Consider the following 10,053-nt stretch of genomic DNA (forward strand, 5'->3'; position numbering starts at 1 on the left):
GAGCCTGCCAAATTATTTTCAGGAAGTACGTATAGAAAATGGTTGTGTTCTCAGCGTCTCTCACATAGCCTTAAGTCTCAGGCACAAATTGCATGGCATGAAGGAAAACAAAATCCCATTCCAAACATCAGGTTTTTATCCTCTTGCAATGTGTGTAAAATGAACTCATGATGAGTTCCTGAGGGTGAAATCATTCTTCCTCCTTCTTGGTAACTTTCTTAAACTGTGCAGTGATTACTGAGTAGCACCAGATTTCCAAACCTAAAAAGTTATGCACGGTGCTTCTTTCTTGTGCCCTTATATAGCCAGATAACCATATGGGATATGTTAACAAGTATTAACAGTAATTCCTCATTATGCTGAACTGGTCATGTTCCACGTGGAGGGAGTTTCATCTTTAATTCTAAGTGCTTATGTAAATGAGGGAAAGATAAAATGAAATATAGTATATCCATACTATATATAAAATAAATAACTAATAAGGACCTACTGTATAGCATAGGGAACTCTACTCAATACTCTGTAATGACCTATATGGGAAAAGAATCTAAATATGAGTGGATATATGTATATGTATAACTGATTCACATTGTTGTACAGCAGAAACTAACACAGCATTTTAAATCAACTATACTCCAATAAAAATTTGTTTAAAAGTACAGTATATCCAGTAGACCCAGATGGGATGGGAATAAAAACTATGTCATAGGGTTAAGAATGAAAGGAAGGACCTAGAGATGAATAACCTGGATCTGACAGGTGGACACCTGAAAGATGCCAGCACACACCTAAAAGATGATCATGTTGAAGAGGGTTAGGCTCTTTATTTTCAGTGTCTGATTGGAGAAAGGGACCCAATGGATAAAAGCTATAGAAACACAACCTTTACTTTTCTTTAAGGAAAACTATTCTTTTTTCTTGATTAATTTTTAAATTTATTGAAGTATAGTTGCCTTACAATATTATATTAGTTTCAAATGTACATGGTGATTCAATATTTTTATAGATTACATACCATACAAATTTATCATAAAATATTGTCTATATTTCCTGTGCTGCACATTACATCATTGTAATGTTTATTGTATAACTGGTAGTTTCTACCTCTTAATCCCCTTCATGTGTAGGGGGAGTTGAAGAAAAGTATTCTTAAAAGCATTGCTGTTAAGGATTTAATGGGTAGCTCAAGTGGATGGGGATTGGACACCCCCTGCCCCCAGCTCTAGCAGAAGCTGACGGTGTGAACAGCCCTTTGCTGGGACATTCTTGGATGAGTTGTGTGTCCTACGGAAGGATGTCCTGTTTCAGTGATTTTCAAACCATAGCCTGGCGGGGCAAGAAAAACATGTGAAGAGGCAGACATCTAGGTCTCCAGTTTTTGTTTGCGTGTTTGTTTGTTTGCATCTTTCCCGTTACTTATGAATTTTCAGAGTAGTGTTTGTGCTCAGTCACATTCTCTGGTCATCACTGAGGATTGTTGATTTTGTTTTGGGTTTCTTTTGGCTTTTGGTATCATTAGCAAATTGTAGATTGTGATGTATTTGATGCACTAAAGTCATGACTCTTTTTGATTCCCAAATGTCCCATCCTAGGCCAGTGAGAGGTCCTTCAAATTGTCTCCTGTGTCCTTTAGATGTGACACCATTAGTCTCTGTGTGCCTCTTTACTCTGTCGCAAGATATTCCAGGCTCATCAAACATGTTCCCTGCCTCAGAAATGGAATCAGCCATTTCTCCAAGTAGCCCTGGTTCCTTTTATCCAGGAAGGGGTTTAGTGGGGCAGAACAGATCCATTTATATATGCTTTATATATAGGAGTTTGGATAAGAATTCATTTGAAAATAAAGCAAAATTTTTGCTATAAAATGGCTTAAAAAGTAGTCATCTAGATAATTTTTTAAATCCTCTCTTCTTTGAGAGCCTCCAGATACAACTAATTCCTAAAATAGGAATTCAGCATTTTGCCGGACACAGAGTTCTTTGGACCTAGAAAGTTGGTTACAGGAGTTCCATCTAGCAATAGTTTACTATATAATAGTTGGAAAAAACTCTCAGTTGGTAAACAGATTTTTTTTAAAACATTGAAAAATGTGTAGCTTTGGGGCCAGATTGAAACAGCTAATTTAGTTCTTTTGGTGAATACAGTTCTAGTTGCTTTTTAAAAAGCATTTTCATCATAAAATAATTCATACAAGCATAGACTTACATAAAATAATATCTGTGTAGCCAGAATCAAAATTTTAATATTTTGCCTTATTTAATTTTTTTAAGTTATGAAACATAGCAGATGTATTTAGATCCTCAGGATACTCCCTCCTGCATGCCTTCCCCAACTGAACAGTTAACCTGTATTGTCAATTTTGTGCTTCTCACTCCTATGATAATTTTTTTAATACTGATCTTACATATCTGAAATCACTTGGCATATTTTAAACTGTATTTACATTGTACCATGTGGTACATATTATTCTTTAATTTGTTTTTGCTTTTTTCTGGATGAACATTGCTTCTGAAATACAGCCTGCAAATAAATACACGTAGTTCTTTTTTATTTGTGTTAACTGCTGTATTATATTCCATTCTATGAAAATACTATAATTTATAGTAGTGATATTACTGGTATCACACTGAAGACTATTTAGGTTGTTTTCAACTTGTGTTATTACAAACACTGCTATAACACACATTTTTAAACATGGGTCTTTGTGCTTCTGTAACTGAGCTGCTTTAGGTTATATCCATAGAGAAATTCCTAGGTCACATGACACACACATCTTCAGCTGTACCGGATATTACAGAATTGTTTCAAAACCAGTTATACCATTTTTCACTCCCACCAAAGGTGGATGAGTTCCACACAGTGACATTCTTACCAATATTTGCTATTTTAATACTTTTAAAATATTGTCATTCTAATATGTATTAAATATTATATTAAGTGGAAGTTATCTGATTACTAGTGAGGTTGAGGACATTTTCATATATTTATTTTGCACTCAGATTTGTTCATCTGTGAATATCTGGTTCATATCCTTTGCACGTTTTTCTATCTGTTGTTTGTTTTATCCTACTGATTTGTAGATGTCTATACTGCAAATTAATCATTTGCTGGTTATGTTTCCCAATCGGTTACATTGGCAAATAGGATTGCTGTTGATTTTTTATATGACTATTGTGTACCTAGAAAACGTTATCATGTTTCTTATTATTTCTAACCATTATTTACACATTTTCTTATATTTGTTTTATGCTGACAGTTACATGATCTTCATTTAGGACACTTTTTGTCTATTTCCAATTCATGTAATTGCTCTTTGCAAAATTGTCTTATTGAACAGTCAAGAAACATAAGCACAAAGTTGAAAATAGTTGGAAACAATAAGCACCCAAGCATAACAGGCACATGCTTTTTTACTGTTTCCTTGATTTTTGCCATTTTATTATATTACCATAGTTCTTAAATTTTCTTTAAATTTACTCTGTTTATCCAATTAAACAGATATTTGATTTAAATCCTTCACCATTTATATTTATTACTTCTAGTTTATAAGTAAATATCTTTAGGTTACAAATTTACCACAAAGTACCACCTTAGATGTATGTTACATTATACTTTTATTGGCATTCCATTCTACCTTGTTTGTGTGGTGATATATGCTACCTTGTTTGTGTGGTGATATATGCTACCTTGTTTGTGTGGTGGCATATGCTGTCTTGAGTAAAATTTTCTATATACATGAATGTGTTTATAGGGTCTGTTTTGATCTATTTGCCTACCTTGCAGCATGTCACACTGACTTATTTACTATAGCTTCACAACAAATTTTGATATCATGTAGGAAAATTCCCCTAAACTTGTTCATCCTCAAAATTATGTTAACTACTCATGGCTATTCTATATATATTTTAAAACCAGCAATATTAAATTCCACAGAGAAGTTGGCCTTGAACTTTATTTACAAACCAATTTGGAGCAAATGACGTGTATGGTATTTCTTTCTATCCACAAATAGCGTATATTTCTCAATTGATTTAGGCTTACTTTAATATTGTTTAGAAAATGTTAAAATTAAATTTCCCAATAAATATCATGTATATCTTTTGTTAGGGTTGTTCTTTGGTTCTTATATTTTTTGATGATTTTATAAATAATATATACTATTTATATTTTACTTTTGAACTATCTGTGGCTGGTGTTTATAATGTAGCTGTGTTTTGCTTATTGATAATATAGAAAGTCTGCTAAACATTCTTAATTCTAAAAGTGCATATAACCTAGGTGGTTTAGTTAGACAATCATATTATCTACATGTAAATGAGTTTGTTTCTTCATTTCTTCTTTTATAATACTATAACTTTTTTCACTGTCTAGGCTAAGACAAAAAGTTAAATTGACTAAAAATTGTGATAACAGAAAAACGTCTCTACTTTCTGACTTTTAAGAAGATAGTTCTAACATTTCACCATTAAATATTACCTGCTGTAGAGTTATGGTATATATTCTTTGTCAGTAAAGCAATTCTTTTATTCCTAAATTTTCAAGCGCTTTAAAAATCATGAATGTGTTCTGAATTTAACCAAAGGATATTTTGTTATCTATATAGATTATTATACTTTCTCTTTCTTCATTAGTTTGTCAATAGATATTTTAATATTAAGCCATCCTTCAATTCCTAGGAAATTTTTTTAATATTTTGATATGTTTATATCTATGATTGCAGTGAAATTCTTCTATATTGGCTCTTGTACTTAATAGCTAATATTTCTGACACATATATACTGTGTAATAATCTGTATAAGATTAGAATTATCTGTTGTAATTTGTGCAAATATGTGTGAACTCACTTGTAACCCACCTAGTGCTCTCCTTTTGGGAAGTTTTAAGCTAATCATTTGATTTCTTTAATGGTTAATAGGATATTTATGTTTTCCTTGTCTTCTTGAGTCAATTTTGATAATTTATATTTCTTGAAAATGGTCTTGCTTACTGTTCTCTGAGAATCTTGGGTATGTCACTTTGCTGTCTTCTATTATTTTGGATAATTCTTAGCTTTAAGTCTTCACATTTTTTTCCTGCTCTCTCTTTTCTCCTGGGAATTACTCATGTTAGACCATTTTATATTGCCCCATAGTTTTTGGATTCTCTTTTCTATTTTTTTAAATTTACTATTCTTTTTCTCTTTGCATTTATGTTTCCATTGAACTATCTTCAAAATCTTCATGGAAGGAATATGCTTTGCAAGGATAAGTTTCTTTGCTCGCTTGATGTTAGGCTTGGACGTACACCTTACGTTGGTGATGGATTGCGTGTGGAAGTGTTAGTTGCCAGCTTTGAGCCTAGGCATTAGAGGCACATACTGCTTGTCCACTTGAGGCTATGAAAAGAACATATCCTGGGAAGCCTGGTGTTGGACTTGACCCATGGTCTGGAGACAAGCCCATCTAAGCCCAACCTATATCAACTAAAACTCAACTGTCCTACATATGAGCTAGAAATGATGCTTGTTGCTGTATGGCACTAAAGTTTCTGGTGGTTTCCTAATAAGAATTATGTTAAAATTATGAAGTGGTACACTGGATCATAGGGTTTGCATTTGTTTAACTTTAGTAGTTACTGCTAAAAGATTTTCCAAAGTTCTTGTATAAATTTATACATCAACCAGCAGTGTAACTGCTTGACTTGTTTGCCAAAACTTGGAGTTGTTTAGTCTTTATGGTGACAAAAAAGACTACCTTTTTATGAAACACACAAAATACGAGAGTATTATGTAATTTTAAGTCAGTTTCTAAAATTTAATATGTTCTAATAAAGTTGTAACAGCAGTAAATAAATATTTTGAAAATCAAGCTGGTATCACTCTATCTAGAAGAAAATTAAGTGAAAGTACTTTTCATGGTAGAAGGGAGACAACTGCTGATGTCCTAACTAATTCAAGAACAACTTATAAAATTTTCTAAAGTTGTTTCCAGAAAATCAGTGGCAATGGGTTGGGACACACCTACTTCAACAGGGTGGAGTCTATGTTATGTTGGTTTTATTCATTGCAATTGAACTCCACCTGTACAGTGTGCCATTCTTGTCTTTAGCCTTAAAGGTAAAGTCTTTTGTTGCACCAGTTTGAAGTAACTCTGAAACAAGGCTCCCTTTATTATAGTATCCATTCACATGAATATTCATTCACATTATAATATTCATTCACATGAAAGAGTTCGTAACTGCAGTAAAAAGACCAAAAGAATATAGGATTTCCTGGTCACCATTTTGGGTGGATTTGGTTAACTGTATAAAATGAGGGATAGGGACTTCCCTGGTGGCGCAGTGGTTAAGAATCTGCCTGCCGATGCAGGGGACATGGGTTCAAGCCCTGGTCCGGGAAGATCCCACATGCCCCGGAGCAACTAAGCCCGTGCGCCACAACCTCTGAGCCTGCGCTCTAGAGCCGGCAAACCACAGCTTCTGAAGCCCGCGCGCCTAGAGCCCTTGCTCCGCAACAAGAGAAGCCACTGCAATGAGAAGCCCGCGCACCACAACGAAGAGTAGCCCCAGCTCGCTGCAACTAGAGAAAGCCCGTGTGCAGCAACGAAGACCCAATGCAGCCAAAAATAAATAAGTAAATAAATAAATATTTTTAAAACAATGACGGATAAATACTCAAAAGCGTGATCTGTTTAACAAAATTTCTAGGTACATAAGAATGCAAAATATAAAATGTTCTAAAATATTCACTGATCACCAAGCATATAAAATTGACGTTAAACTTATGTTAACTTGATTCCTTCCACTTCTTCAGTGGTCCTATGAAGAGCTCCTTATCTGCTGCCAGGGGTGGGACCTTTGACCTAATGGAAAGGCAAGTAATTCTGGTAACAAGCTCCTATAGCCTTTACTAGGGTCCACCTTAAGAAGGGAAAAATCACTCAGGTAAAAATCTTTGAGGTAAGTTTAGGTACCTAGTTACCACTTCATGCACTCGAATTAGATTGACTTCAGCTGTTCTTGGAAAGAATTCCAGTGCAGTCACTCAAGTTTTGGTTCTCTTTTACATAGCTGCATTCAGAGGCATGAAGCAATGTTTAGGGAAAAAGTGACACTTACACCTGAAATTTATATTTTTCCAAGTAACCTTTTGGTATTGTAGATGAAGGAAACCCTCAGGTGGTAAAGCTATATATGTTTATGGTAAGTGCTATGAACTAAACTGTGTCCTAGCCAAAACATAAGTTAAAACTCTAACCCCCAATGTGACTGCACCTGGATACAGTCTCTAGGAGGTAATTAAGGTTAAATGAGATCATAAGGGTAGAGCCCTAATCTGATAGGACTGTGGCCTTATAAGAAGAAGAAGCAAAAGAGAGAGAGAGAGCGCTCCTCCTCCAGTTGTCTCTTTTGCTTTCTCTCTCTGTATGAGGACTCAGGGAAAAGGTAGGCATCTACAAACAAGAAAGTGAGTTCTCACCAGAAACCAAGTTCTGCCAGACCTTGATATTGGACTATCCAGCCTCCAGAACTGTGAGAAAATAATTTTCTGTTTGAGCTACCTGGTTTATGGGATCTTGTTATAGCAGGCCAAGGTAATACAGTAAGTCTACAGTCCAGTGTTGATGTGTAGAGCAGTTTGGACAGGTAAAGATGAACAGTGTCATTCAGGAGGGGTTCCAGCCCATCAGCTTATCCTTGCACACCTGAATAAAGCAGTAGATCAGACACACCATGCTGTTAAATTGTTGAAACTTGGACTCGATTCATATGATTCAATTAAAATCTGAATTTCTCATCTTGGTATTATATTTGCAGATTAGTTGGTACAGTTGATGTCTTAACAGATACTGTTAATAGGTAGTCTGAATGTGAACTATCTCTAGCAAGTTCCTTCTGGTGACTTTTTAAATTTCTCTTTGGCTTCATTAACAGTCATACTGCTCCAGTATTATTCTGTTTGCACTCTCACAGGGCCTTTCCCAGACGTACCACCTTCTGGGACCACTCCTCAGCTGACCCCAGGTCCCTCCCTGGCTTTAGGTCCCTTTTATGCCATTCTTGGAGAGCTCCAGGCACCGCAGGGTTATAGGAGAAGGGTCACATTGGCAAAGACAGGTGGTCATGGAGCTGGGGTCAGAGAGGGGCATGCCTCCTTCCTGGAAGTTACTGGGAACCCCCAAACTAGTCCCTGCAGTGTGTTCTAAATGGTGGGGAAGGGGGGAGGGGCGGTGAGCTGCTTGTTCTTCCTCCCCAGGTCCAGGCAGACGGATGGCAAAGTCACCCACCATTCACCTGCTGCCAGCCTCTGCCTGGGCACCACCGGTGTGGGGCCTGCAGGTGCAGGAGTTCCTAAGACTGTGCGCCCTGGGGTCCGGTGCCCACCTTTTGGAGCCCAGGCAGCCGCAGGTGGCTGAGAGCCAGTAGGCTCGTGCTGCAGTGGGAAGCCGGAGGCCCGGGAGCGACGGCTGTGGCCTATGCAGTTGATTTTTAATTACACATATTGACACACTGCCAGTTTTGGCATTGTTTCTTAAATTCCATGATTTGTTTCTGAATTCACATTTTTTTTCTAGCTGAAATATCTCTCTTCTAATTGTTATTTTCATGATAATCTGTGGTTAAGAAGCTCTCTCGGTTTTTATCTGAAATCATGTTTCTCCCTGATTATTAAGGGTAAGACAATCTTGGTTGAAGTAATTTTGATGTGCTATCCTGCCAGACTGTAAGGAGAGATTAACATCAATTCTAATGATACATTTTTAAACTGATTTAACAAAGGTACACAGAACAGGCCTTAAAAAAGGTCAATGTTTGAAACTGGTTGCTTTACTCATCCCAGAATTTTGAATCAAAAAAGGCTGTTCCAATCAGAAAAGGCTGCTATAAGTATGTATATTAATTCAACAGATACTTCATGTGAAATAATCATGCTTGACATAAAAGGGGAGACAGAGTAAGACTATTCTATGCTCAAGGAGAATATATTATCTAGGGATAGGAAAGTATTGTAGAACAGATGTCAGAACAGGTAGAGATAATCTACCTAGGATACTCAGCAAATCAGTGGTGTCAGGCAAACACTGCTTCTCCTACTTACACGGTATGAGATCTTAGATACGTTACTTAACCTTGCTGAGATTCTGCTTTTTTTTCATTTTTTTAAGTAATGGATGAATATATCATTCACTTGATAGGATTGATATGATAATTAAATTTAATAGGATGAAATCCTTGGCTCAACATAGGTATTTGGCCAACAGCAGTTTTCTTGAGTGGGACCTTCAATGGGCAGATGCTAAATGGGAGGAAACCCAAGATGGGGATCTTGGCTTGAAATATACCAGTATCGGTCACCAACTGTTAAGCAGTGCTGCCTATTTATAACAATTTTCCAGCACTATTAGTATTAATCTTGCAAAGTTTTACCTATCAGGTAACCCCAAATTATATTTTCTTTAGTTCCTATTTCCTTAATTACAAATACAGTTGATCTTCTTTGGGTTTTTTTTGTTTTATAATATTATATTAGTTTCAGGTATATAATACAGTGATTCAATATCTTTATAGATTATACTCCATTTAAAATTATGACAAATATGGCTATATTTCCCTGTGGTGTGCAATATATCCTTGTTGTATATTTATTTTATACATAGTAGTTTTTATCTCTTAAACCCATACCCCTATCTTGTCCCTCTTCCCACTGGTAACCACTAGTTATTTCTCTGTATCTGCCTGCCGATGCAGGGGACATGGGTTCAAGCCCTGGTCCGGGAAGATCCCACATGCCCCGGAGCAACTAAGCCCGTGAGCCTGTTTCTGCTTCATTATATACATTCATTTGTTTTATTTTGTATATACCACATACATGTGATAACATACGGCATTTGTCTTTCTCTGCCTTATTTCACTAAGCATAATATTGTACTTTCTAGGTCCACACACATTGTTGCAAATGGCAGAATTTTATTCTTTATTATGGCCAAGTAATATTCCTCTGTGTGTGTGTGTGTGTTTGTGTACACCGTATTTTCTTTATCCAGTCATCTGACACTTATATTGCTTCCATATATG

At 36.0% G+C, this 10,053-nt stretch overlaps 1 pseudogene; it reads right to left on the reverse strand.

Moving 5' to 3' along the window:
* Nucleotides 1–7,452: 7,452 nt before the first annotated feature.
* Nucleotides 7,453–8,126, reverse strand: LOC133077058 (suppressor of cytokine signaling 2-like; annotated as a pseudogene).
* Between the last annotated feature and the right edge of the window lie 1,927 nt (nt 8,127–10,053).

This window comes from Eubalaena glacialis, chromosome 17, assembly GCF_028564815.1.
Source record: "Eubalaena glacialis isolate mEubGla1 chromosome 17, mEubGla1.1.hap2.+ XY, whole genome shotgun sequence".
Taxonomy (NCBI): Eukaryota; Metazoa; Chordata; class Mammalia; order Artiodactyla; family Balaenidae; genus Eubalaena; species Eubalaena glacialis.